A 12490-nucleotide genomic window follows, 5' to 3' on the forward strand; every position below is an offset into this window, starting at 1 on the left:
AAGCGTTGGGCTGCTAACCTACAACGTCGTTGGCTCAAGCCCACCAGCCGCCCCGCAGGAGACAGATCTACAGTCCCGTTCTACTGTGCCCTTGTTGTTGTTAAGTACCGTGGAGTCGGTTCCGACTCGGGTTTCCGAGGCTGTAAATCTTTACGGGAGCAGAAAGTCTCATCTTTGTCCCGCGGAGCCGCTGGTAGTTTGGAACTGCTGACCTTGAGATTAGCAGCCCGATTCATAACCACTACGCTACCACAGCTCCTTTCTACTATACCCTACAGGGATGCTATATGAGTAGGAATCGGTTCCTATAGCAAAGGGTTTGGTGCAGTCTTGCTTTTTTCACACCGGCAAGTCATTGGCCCAAATTGTTCTTTCTACTTGCAGTTCACAGAGCAAACTTTTGGGTTCCAGCCCGCCTGCTACCCCTTGGAAATCCTACGCAGGGTGGCTATGAATCAGAACCGACTAGTCCATCTGCATTTCACAACAACAATAACAACTCACCTAAAGACTTTCCGTTCGGACCCACACAGTGATGCTATGAAAGAAAGGTTTGGCAACTTGCGTCAATAGAGAGAATCAAAGCAAAACGCTATTGAAAGAAAATGTTTTACTGTTTAGTCATCAATTACGTTTTCCAATTGGTTCACTTCTCAAAAAATTCAAGACTCTGAACATAAATACAATGCAATGACCTTAACTTTATGGCAAAATTATAACATATAACACAAGAGAAAACAATTTTGAGGGACTTTATCCTCCGACATAATCCTCTGGCTATGGACCGGTTGTTGTAAATGACGTTGAGTCCAGTTGGTTCTGGCTCATAACGACCCTCCTAGGAGCAGCTAGTGGGTTTGAACCATCGACCTTGTGGTTCACAGTCCAGAGCTGATCCTATAGTGCCACACCAGGAGTCCATAGAGGACTGTGGAATACATTTCCTTTTCTTGTCTTCTTGAGTTGCCCTTTGAAACTTTCTGTTCAACTGTTTCATGTCATCATTTAAAATTTAAAAAAAAATTTTATTATACAAGGTCGTCTTCAAAAACATATTTGAATATCATAATTCATCATTATAGAATCCATGCAATTAGAGGAAATAAAATGATTAAATGGAATAAGAGGTCACACTGTCCTGTATTAAACATGTCCTAACAGCACACACTCGATGGCACCTAATAACAACAACAACAAACATCAGGAGTCCTGGTGTGGCGCTGTGGGTTAATGCGCCAGACTGCAAGGCCCTTTGAACTGCAAGATCGGCAGTTCAAGCTCACCAGCTGTTCCTCCGAAACCCTATACAGGGTCACTATGGGTCAGAACCAACTCGACTACACTTCTAACAACAACACAGAAGATGCTCCCATAGTTATCTGACCTTCATGTTTTAAATGAAAATAATGTATATGCTCTTTTTTAAATGAGAAAGCAAATATACATTGTTTCCCTTCCAGCACATGAAAAAAAGAAAAAGATCCCCCCCAAAAAATTAAAGCAATTTCCTCTTTTTTCCCCCATCTTCTTCCTTTTCTTTTGAGCTGTCTTCCCCATCAGCCATGTTAACAAATGTCTACAGTCTGTCCAGTGAATAATGTTACTTTCCCTCCCACCCCTGGTAACCACGACAGAAAGTTTATTATGGAATGAAAACCTTTTCTTGACATGTGACGATAGTGGTCTCCGACAGTGTCTGTCCTTGGCCAAAGCTGAGTCTTTATGGACCTAGACTGCGTCATCTTTTCTCCCACAGAGCAGCTGGTGAGCTTGAACCATCAGTCTTTCTGTTAGCAGGAGAAGCTATTTCATCACTGCAACATCACAGTGAAATTTACCATCATGACAATTTACTTCCATGAAAATTACCATCAAGAAAGCCTGGATGGCATCGCCGAGGGCAACAGGCTTCCCCTGCCTTCTTCAAGCTCTGTCCTTGTGGATTCTAGAGCTGATGAACACCACTTCTTCAAAACCCTTATCCCTAAAGCAGGGGCTATGGCTTTGTGCTGTACTCTGTCTTCTCCATGGAATGGGAACAGGGTTGGGCCAGACTCCACTCTCTTCCCAGCTTCTGCCTCTAGACACCCTTAGTCCTAGGGCCACCATCCCTTAGGGGCCTGGGTGCTAAGTAGGGGACAGCCTGAAATTAGCTCCAGTTTGCAGGGCTGGGCTGAACTCCTCCTCCTTAAAAAGTGTTGACTATCCAAGCATCTTCTCTCAGCATCTTTCCAGGCAGAAAAGTGGTACTGTTGCTGCTGCTCTTAGCTGCCTACTCGTAGCAACCGTATCTATGCACAAAAGAAGGAAGCCGCCTGAGCTGAGGACTCTGGACTCATGGAAAGAGAAAGGCTGTGTGCTGGCAGCCAGGAGGCAGGCTTGCAGAATGCGCCCTGTGGTTGTTTAAATGATTATATATTCCTGAGTGTTTTGGTGTACATCCCACCCCCGCACCCCACCCCACCAAAAAAAAAACGGGAATAGAAGCAAATACTGTTGAATGATGACGCACGGAAAAGATTGTAATCACTGCAATGAAACGAGTGTAAAACCAACGCTCTCCCACATAAACTATCACTCAATTCACAACAAAAACTTAAAAAAAAAAGAATGAAGCTGCCTGGCCCTGCCCCCTCCTCACAATGGTCATGTTTCATCTCATTATTACTCCTATCGTGTCGATTCATCTTGTTGGGGGCAGGGGCTTTGTGGGGGACAGATCTTCCTCTTTCTTGCTGACTTTACCAAGCATGTCTTTCTCCTCGGAAGCCAGGATGGCGAGACTTCGTCTTTCATTCTTTGGCCATGTTGTCAGGAGGGTAGTCCTTCTGAGGAGCATTCTGGCTGTACTTCTTCCAAGAGAGAGAAGTGTGTGTGTGTGTGTGTGTGTGTGTGTGTGGTGGTGGTGTTTAGGGGGTGTATTGCAGCCCCTGTCCATCCAGATTCCCAGGCTTCCCTGAAGGAGCCCACTGAAGCTGCAGGTCTTAAATAAGGATGCCTGCTCTGGTGTCAGACTGCTTGGGATCTTAGGCTGGGGGGCTTTTGTCCCTAATGTACCTAAAAGAATTTTAAAATGTATTGTCCAATGTTATCCCCTCTGTATACAGGGTAGATAGGGACAGGCAACTTAGATATTGGCTACCTAAAATGAGGGGACAATAAAGGCATGAAGTGATTGGGTTACAAGGTTTAAGTGTGTGGGGGAAGAAAGAGTCCCCACTGAATAGTTTTCCTATTTCTAGATGGGCCTGGTTAAAAGAGATGGGGATAAGATTCTCACGACTCAACAGTGAGTAATTATTATCATGACTAACTGCGACTGTTACAACTGTAAAGGTAGAAGTTTTGTAACAAAAACAGGGGAGTAGTTAATCTTACAGTCCAGAAACAAAGGACCCTAGGATCATCAAGGGAGAAGAGCAGAAGCGGAATGAGAGACCTTATCCAGAGAAGCAGCAACACCAGAGATGGAGGCAGAGATGGGGACATGGAGAAAGGGAGCAGCTGAGGACTCTAGATTCATGGATAGAGAGGGACTAAGGTGGCGACTTGCAGAATGTGTCCTTTGGGGGCTTAAATTATTATATATGCCTGAGTGTTTAAAAAAAAGAGCTAAAGTGAATAGAGAGAAATACTATTATCTGATGGCACATGGAAGGGATTATAATCATTGTAACGAAACAAGGTATATGATTTGTTGACTGTAAAACTGATGATATGCCCTGTAAACTTTCACTCAACTCACAATAAAAACCTTTACAAATATATATACTGTCCAGTCCATTCAGGCTCCTGGTGACCCACCTGTTAGTCAGTTGAACAGCTTCTGAGGGTTTTCAAGGCCTTTCTTCCACCAGGCCACTGGAGAGGTTCCGTTATAGTGAGAAACCACAAGTCAATTTACAATTCAAAACTAAGAGTTTATTACAGGAAGGGAGCTTTTTTCAAAACATGGAAGCAGAGTTAAGAAGCTCTTGGGAAACCCTACACAGGGTTGCTAGGAGTCGGAACTGACTCAACAGTACTTAACACCACAGCAAGTGACATACCATCCCGCCCCCGAGACAAAAGAAAAAGAAAAACATTTTGGAACCAAAATGCCTAAATAAGGCCACAATCTTTATTTAATAAATATTTAAGAACTAGCTATACAATTAAAACAATGCCAATGATAGTAACACTGGTCAAATGTATTGTACGAATTAATTCATTTAGCCCTCAAGATCTTGCTATGAGAGAGGAGACTTACAGGAACATTTCCCTCTTATGGATGAAAACACAGGCACAGAGAGGTTGTGGAATCTGTTCAAGTTCATACAGACTGGTATTTGCATCTGGGCAGTCTAACTCCAAAGATCTGCTGAACTAAAGCTCTACTTCTGTATCGTAATAAAAAGAATCATATTTAATGTGGGATTTGGGATAATTTTGCCATATCCAAGCTCACGTGATATGGGTAACAGTCCAAGGAATAGAAATTCCGGAAGACTTGTGTCCATGACTATGTGGAAGCTGGGCCCTCAAAGAATGAGCATTTGCATTGTCGTGATGGAAAAATATTCCTTGGTGCACCTTCCCTGGCCTTTTTCTCACTAATATTTCAGTTTCCTTAAAAATTCTTCATAATAAGCCCCTCTGATTATCCTGTGTCCTTTGAATACAACTATCAAGGTGACCCTTTTGGAATTTCAAAAAAACAGTCCCTATTTCCTTCCTTTTGCGTTAATGCCTCTGCTTGAATTAACTGACCTAGCAGATGCCCTAAGAAACCACTGTTTTTATTGAACTGTTGCTGTTTTTTGGGGTTTTTTTTTTTAATTTTTTAAGGCTCTTAAGGAGTCATGGTGTGGCACTTTTGGTTAATGTGTTGGACTGCTACGTTGCTGTGAACCTCAAGGTCAGCAGTTCAAGCTCACCAGCCATTCCTTGGAACCCTATACAGGGTTGCCGGGAGTTGGAAGCGACTGGAAGGCACTGAACAAAGGCGACTAAGACAGCATGTTACTGATGCTGTCTGCAGCCACTCACTGATCACAGAGGTGTGCGTGTTTTGTTTGGAATGACTCCGTGCATGAAGTGGGGCCCGAGTAAAAATGCTGTCTGGCTTATTCACATACATACACACGTATTGCATAAGCAAGAGGGGCTTCAAAAACCTTGTGAAAAAAATTGTTCTTTCCATTCCACTTTTTTCCATGAATATTTTGAAGCCCCCTTTTTATATTCTTCGAGGGTAGCAACAGCTGTCCTAGGAGAATTTCACTGGGAAACTTTATTCCATCCTCCCTGCAGCCCTGCTCTTGTACCTTTAGACTTCTTTTTCTTCCTTAAACTCAAAGACCATTGGAAAAGGAACGTGATTTTAAGCCCCTTGAAGATACCAAAACTGCTGTTTTGACGCGATGTAAATCAAAGAGCACAAAAGTCTTGGGGGTTGTTGTTAAGTGCTGTTAAGTCAGTTCCAACTCATAGCAACTGTATAGAGTTTCGAAGTAGCGGCTGGTGAGTTTGAATGGTCGACCTTGCGGTCCAGTGCATTATCCTGCAGTGCCACCCCAGGGGGAAGGGTTAGAGAGCTGGAAACACCACCCTCAGACGTGTATGGACCTACATGGATATGTCACATTTTGACATTTTTGTTTAAATAAAGATTACGATGACTTTGTAGTAGTACTTCCTGGTTTATCCTCAGACCTTTGGGAATAGGGCTTTTTTTTGTAATGTTAACGACTTTGGGGATAAAAAGAGCAGATGGGACACAGGGAGAAGCCAGGGTACATTTGGGAAGATAGATGCCACATAGAGAATGTTGCATCTGAACTCGCCTGACTTTCAGAGGCGGGATGAGGAGATGAACAGAAAGCTGATTCCTAAAAGATGAAGATCAGACAAACCTCCACTCCAACCTTTTCACCGTTTCTAACATCAGCCCTTCCCGTCTCCACATGGCACGTCTCTACCGGGTTCAATTGTTTATTGCAATGTTGCTTCTTGTTAAGTGCTGTCGCATCAGTTTCATCTCATAGCAACCCTGTATAGGGTTTCCGAAGAGCAGTTGGTGGGTTTGAACTGCCAACCTTTGTAGTTGGAACTGACCTTGCGGCCTAGTGCTTATTGTACAGTGCTACACCAGGACTCCATATTTTTATTGCAATGTTGTTGTTGTTGTTGTTAAGTGCCGTTGAGTCGGTTCTGACCCATAGTGACCCTGTATAGGGTTTCCAAGGAGTGGCTAGTGAGCTTGAGCGTCTGACCTGTGGTTCAAACCGACTTTGCAGTCCAGCGCATTAACCTACAATGCCACCCCAGGACTTTATCACAATAGCCACAGAGAATTCAAAACCCATACTCACAACCTGGGGGTTTATTAGGCAAGTACCAGGTTACAAAGAGGCTCTACTAGCATAGTGGTTATGAATTGGGCTGCGAACCACAAGGTCAGCAGTTCGAAACAACCAGCTGTTCTGCAGGAGAAAGATGAGGCTTTCTGCTACCATGAAGATTTACAGCCTTGGAAACTCTGTACAGGGTCGCTATGAGTCGGAACCGACTCCATGGCACATAACAACAACAACCAGGCTACAATTCAGGGTCAGGGAGTTAGATCTTGAAATGTTCTTTTTGACAATCAAAGTGATGCCATTCCTCTTGAATTTGAGTATTTCAAGATCTAGCTTAAGTACAATGTTTTCTATGATAGGATAACATCCATACACCTACAAGAAAGATCAGTTCATACCACTATTATGCAAACCTACATACCAATCACTAAAGCCAATGATGATGAAATTGAAGATATCTAGCAACTTTTTCAATCTGAAATGGATAAAACATTCAGTCAAGAGGCATTGATAATTACTGGTGATTGGAATGTGAAAGATGAAAATGAAAAGGAAGGCTCAGTAGCTGGAAAATATAGTATGGATGATAGGAATGATTCTGGAAATCACATTATAGAATTTTGCAAGCTCAATGACTTATTCATTGCAGTTACCTTATTTTCAATAATATAAATGGAAACTATACATGCGGAGCTCACCAGATGGAAATCACAGGAATCAAATTGACTAGATGAGTCAATATGGAGAAATTCAGTATCATCAGCCAAAACAAAGCCAGGGGCAGACTTTGGAACAGACCATCAATTACTCATATGTCAGTTCAGGTTGCAGCTGAAGAAAATACCATCTCAAGGAGAGATTAGATGCATTGGACACCAATGACAGAAGACCACAAGAATTGTGGATGTCAAAAAAGACACAGATTTGATCTTGAACTTAGAAAAGCTAAAGCAACTTGGAAGAAATGAGGAAATAAAGGAGCTGACCAGAACACTGGTAACCGGAGAATACAAAGTGAAGTATAATGAAATGAGCAAAGACCTGGAGTTAGAAAACCAAACGGGAAGAACGCGCTCAGAATTTCTCAAGCTGAAAGAACTGAAGAAAAAAAATCAAGCCTCAGGTTGCAATACTGAAGAATTCTTTGGGGGCAAAGAATGAAGGAAGCGTCAAAAACAGATGGAAAGAATATACATTACTGTACCAATAAGAATTGGTTGCTCTTCAACCATTTCAAGAGGAAGCATATGATCACAAACTGATGGTATTTAAGAAGTCCAAGATGCACTGAAGGCTTTGCTGAAAAACATGGCGCCAGGAAATGACAGAATCCCAATTAAGACGTTTCAAGAAACAGATGCTGGAGCACTCACCAATCTAGGCCAAGAAATTGACAAGAAATATACAAGATAGCTGCTTGGCTAGGCAAATGGAAGAGACTCATATTCCTGCCAGTTTCAAAAGAATGTGGAAATTAATCTTTATGCATTCCATTTCTTTTTTTTGACAACTTACAATTTTCCTAGATTTGTATTTTATTAATAACTAATAACGAGCCACATCAGCAAATGAAGGTCCCCAAAGCTTTACTCTTTCTACCTCATTAAGGTCAACTCCACTTTGAGGCAGCTCTTGCCCAGTTGTATTCTGAATGCCTTCCAATCTGAGGTTCTAATCTCCAGCACTGTTATCAAATAATGTTCCTCTATTCAGGAACTCCTGGTGTGGCACCCTAGCAGGTTGGCAGTTCAAACTCACCAGCTGCTCTTAGAGAATGCTATACACACTCATCAGCAACACCAGACCTGGGATGTAATCTCAGAGGGTTTGTTATGCTAATGAGACTCATTAGTGTGTTGTTGAGTGCCTTTGAGTTGATTCTAATTTATAGGGACCTTGAGCAGGGTTTCTGTGGAGCTTCTGGTGGGTGTGATCATGTGGGTCAAATTGACCTTGCAGTCCAGTGCTTATCCTACACTCCCAGAGCTTTAGACTCACAAGTGGTTTCCCTTGATGACTCCCAGATATCAGGAAGGCCCTGTTTCTGCAAATCCCATCCCCATCAGTGAGCACGGGGCACTGCTCTCCTTGAGAAGGGAACCTTACTGTCTTGCATTCATTCTCTGGGAGGTCGTCTTGTTCTGAAGCTGAATCTTGCGTTCCAGAGGACGAGGTTCTGTCTGATTTCCTTTGAATCACGTGCCTCAGGACTGCCGCAAGGTTATCTACTGCCTGGAACCGAGCGGGCTGCTTTTAATACAGTCTCTTCCTCCTGGAACAAAAGGGCCGCTGCCTCCAGCTCCGCCAGTTCTAATCCCAGATGGGCAAGAAGCCTTAAACTCTTTGAAACTGACAAGGAGTTTGTGTATATGTGCAGCCAACACCACCAAGGTTGTGCCAACAGAAAGAAGCAGGAAGACACGGAAGAAAAGGAGAGAGAAGCGGAAAGTGGACGCATGGAACCTACGAGAGCTGTAATGTTAATACTGGGAACAGTGAGTGGCCCAGAAGGTGTCCAGCGGCAGAGCTAGTGGTGACAGATAGCAGAGCCCAGGGGATCCTATCCTGAAGGGGCTGGGAGGAAGCTGAGACCTGTTATGCACTGAATGGAGACTTTGTGTTGGTCTGATGCTTTCTTCACTATTGTCGAGTCGGTTCTGACCCACAGCTTCCTAATTCTGAGCCTGAGTTGTACTCTACGTTCCTTAAAAAACCACTGAACACTAATGGCCTCTGTGCAGTCACTGCAATGGATCTTCAGACTCAGAAAAGTAAAGTACTACTGGCAGGAGGGCCAGTGTTAGAGCCGATAGAAAAGGTTGGAGAGCGGGTTGATCTTGATTTGCATTTTCTCCCTCAAGTTAGATAAGTTCTAAGCACTGTGCAATACTCCCTGGTAAGGTTTTCTGTAAATATGTGTATTTGTGTTGGTTTGATGTTTCTTCCCTCGTTGTTGTTGAGTGACGGCGAGTTGGTTCCAACCCATAGTGACCCAGGCTGGAGTTATGTAATTTTGAAAACAAAACAACTCAGAGTTGAAGTGTCCTTCTCACACCTTGTATGTAGAGGTAGTTGTTGTTAAGTGCCATCAAGTTGATTCCGACCCATAGCAACCCTGTATAGGGTTTCCAAGGAGCAGCTGGTGAGCTTGAACCACCGACCTTGCAGTTCAAACAACTTTGCAGCCTGACACATTAGCCCACAGCGCCACACCAGGGCTCCTATGTATGTATGTAGAGGCATGTCTGTCTGTATGTATGTATGTAGAGGTACATGTATCCAAACAACACTGAGCTCTTGGTTAAGGTAAGATTTGACACATTTCTCTGTTGCAGATTTACGATTCTTCCTGTCCCATGCTCTTTTCTTTTTGAAGCAAGTTCCAAAGTCCGGTGCACACTCGGAGTGTTGGGAAGGGGTACCTACATATATAATCTTGAATGATTCCCAAGGAATACCTGTCCTTTTCCCAGTATGTATTTTTTTTAAAACATCGATGTGAACTATGAGGAGCGCACTAGCCCTGTAGGATGAACACGGGACTGTGAACCACAAGGCCAGCGGTTCAAGCCCACCAGCCGCTCACTGGAAGAAAGATGAGGCTTTCTGTTCCTGCAAAAATAAAAAATATAAAAGCCTTGGAAACCCTATGCATGGTCACTAGTTGGAACCGACTCAACAGCACTTAACAACAAAATGAACTATGAATATTTTATACTGTCCAGTAAGTGAAGAATGGGGTCCTGGTTCTGTGAGGAATAGGGTCCTGGTGTGGCACCGTAGAACAAGTATTGGATGGTTAACCACAAGGTTGGTGGTTCAAACCCACCAGTTGCTCCTTGGAAACCTCATACAGGATGAGTAGGAACAAGAAAGTGAAGGCTGTTCCCACTTCTAGAGAAGACCTCTCATCACATGGAAGACAATAACTCTCTTGGGAGTTGGAGGTCAGAGTCACCTGGAAGCACATCATTCACACACACACAGGTACCGTATGAAACAAGGCTTTGCTCAAGCAGAGGAGAGACAGAGCAGGCCAGCTTCTAGGCTTCAGTCCCTCACCGCTAGCAGGCCGCGCTGCAGAGCAGCTGGTGCAGGAATGAACATCTGCGCACACCCCTCTTGTGCTGCATAACACAGGCCTCCTTCCCTTCCTGGTGGGGAAATTTACAGAATTTAACGTTGTTAAGTGGTGTTGAGTTGGTTCCAACTCACAGTGACCCTGTGAACGGTTTCTGAGGAGCAGCTGGTGAGTTTGAACTGCAGGCTTTGTGGTTTGCAGCCCAGTGCTTACCCTCCAGCACCACACCTAGAGTTGGCCAGGTGCAATACAACACACACATTTGACCTTGGAGCTTGACAAGCGTTCAGAACAAGAGGGGAGGATGTGCTCAAAGGCCACTGTCTGCCACAAGATGTGTCTGGGGCCACGGTTCCTCTGTAAAGGAGGTCACCTCGTGCAGAGGGACCAGGCTGACATTCTGGGCGCTAGGCTTAAGTGCACGGTTCATCTGTAGCTCATCGTGAAAGCCAGCACACTCTTCTCAAACTATTCCTTTCACATCTACTTTGGAATAAATCAAATTAGCATCATTATTTTGTTAATGAAATTGTCCCAGCTTGAGCTATTGAGTCCTATTTGAGGCTGGCTCCTATGTCCCTTTGCCATGTCCCTACCCTTTTGTTTTATTAAGCAATTCTTCATTTTCTATCACTTCAAGATGTTCCAGGTTCATCTTGTATTTTATTGTGTTCCAGCCTTAAAGTCCACTATTTTTTCAAAGAGCCCACCCTGGTTCCTTTCACAGGAGAGTGGGATTTAGAAACCAAGCTCTGGGCAGGGGTGTTGGTGGTAGTGGTGGTGTGTCATTGTATCTCGGTCCTTTCTGTGAACACAGCTGATAACTATGCATACACGTATCCATAACTATTTCTGTATTTACCGCATCATACACATACCAAAGTGAACATGCGTTATATTGTTTGTTACATTCAACTATAATCCAAATCCACAGGGTGCATTACACACACACTGTACCTCAAGTTAGTAGTAGCTTTCCATCCAAGAATGGCTACCGGTATCTAAAACTTGTTTACGCTTTTCTTCAACCCTAGTAAGTACGCAATTGCAAAGTCACTGTTCCATGGCGAATTCATTTCAGCGACCAAACAATGACCAAACATTGAACATTTATTAGTTCATTCACCCACTCTTAGGTTCAATATATTACCATAATTTATGCAAACATGTGTATCATAAATTTCTCACAAAGTACACGACTCCCTTCATACGTAAGTCTCCCATGCACAGTATGTGTGTTTCTATGCGTTGCATGTTATGTATGTGAGCATGTTATCTGAACATTATGAGAGTTCTTTTTCTCTGTGCTGGAAAACAGAAAATGAGGTCAACCCGTGCTCACCAGTATGACAGAAATGATGGCTGCCTCTCTCAATATACACATCAAAGTGACCATCTGAGCTGACCAAACTGGTACAAAACAGTCACATATTCATCATATCAAATATGGCTAGTGCCATAAAAAATAAATTCTGAACTTTTAAAATTTTAACTTTAAATAGTCATAAAAATCTATCAAGGTATTTATAGTCTACTTGGGCGATAACGTACAGGCATTTTAGACAAAGTGTTTGTTTCCTAGGATGCTTAAGTATTATTAAAATGAGTCCTTTCCCAGGAGTCTATGGGTGGAAATGCTCTTGGTCTGCTGCTGTACTGCCGGATGTCTGAACTCACCCACAGATACCTCAGAAGAAAGGCCTGGTAATCTAGTCCCCAAAAGCAGCCTCTGAAACCCTCTGGAGCAGTGTTCTACTCCGACACACGCGGGATCACCACTAGCTGAAATCAACTCAACGGCAACTGGTTTTTCAAGAAAGTAGCTGAAGTTTTCAGCATTTTCTAACTCCTAAAAAAATCTGACTAAATCCGAAACAGAAATTACTCTGTATCTACGTAATCTAACGTACACAACGCATTCTTTGACTAGATTAGCTGGAAAGTCACATTTTCTGGGACATAGAATAAGACATAATTCATCACTGAAGGAATGAGCACGCTGACTGGATTAATAAGGTTTCCCTCCAGCACGCATTCTCTGTTACTTCCGGAGGGCTCACATCTGGCA

Source organism: Chrysochloris asiatica, unplaced genomic scaffold (genome assembly GCF_000296735.1).
Source record: "Chrysochloris asiatica unplaced genomic scaffold, ChrAsi1.0 scaffold00116, whole genome shotgun sequence".
NCBI classification, from domain to species: Eukaryota; Metazoa; Chordata; class Mammalia; order Afrosoricida; family Chrysochloridae; genus Chrysochloris; species Chrysochloris asiatica.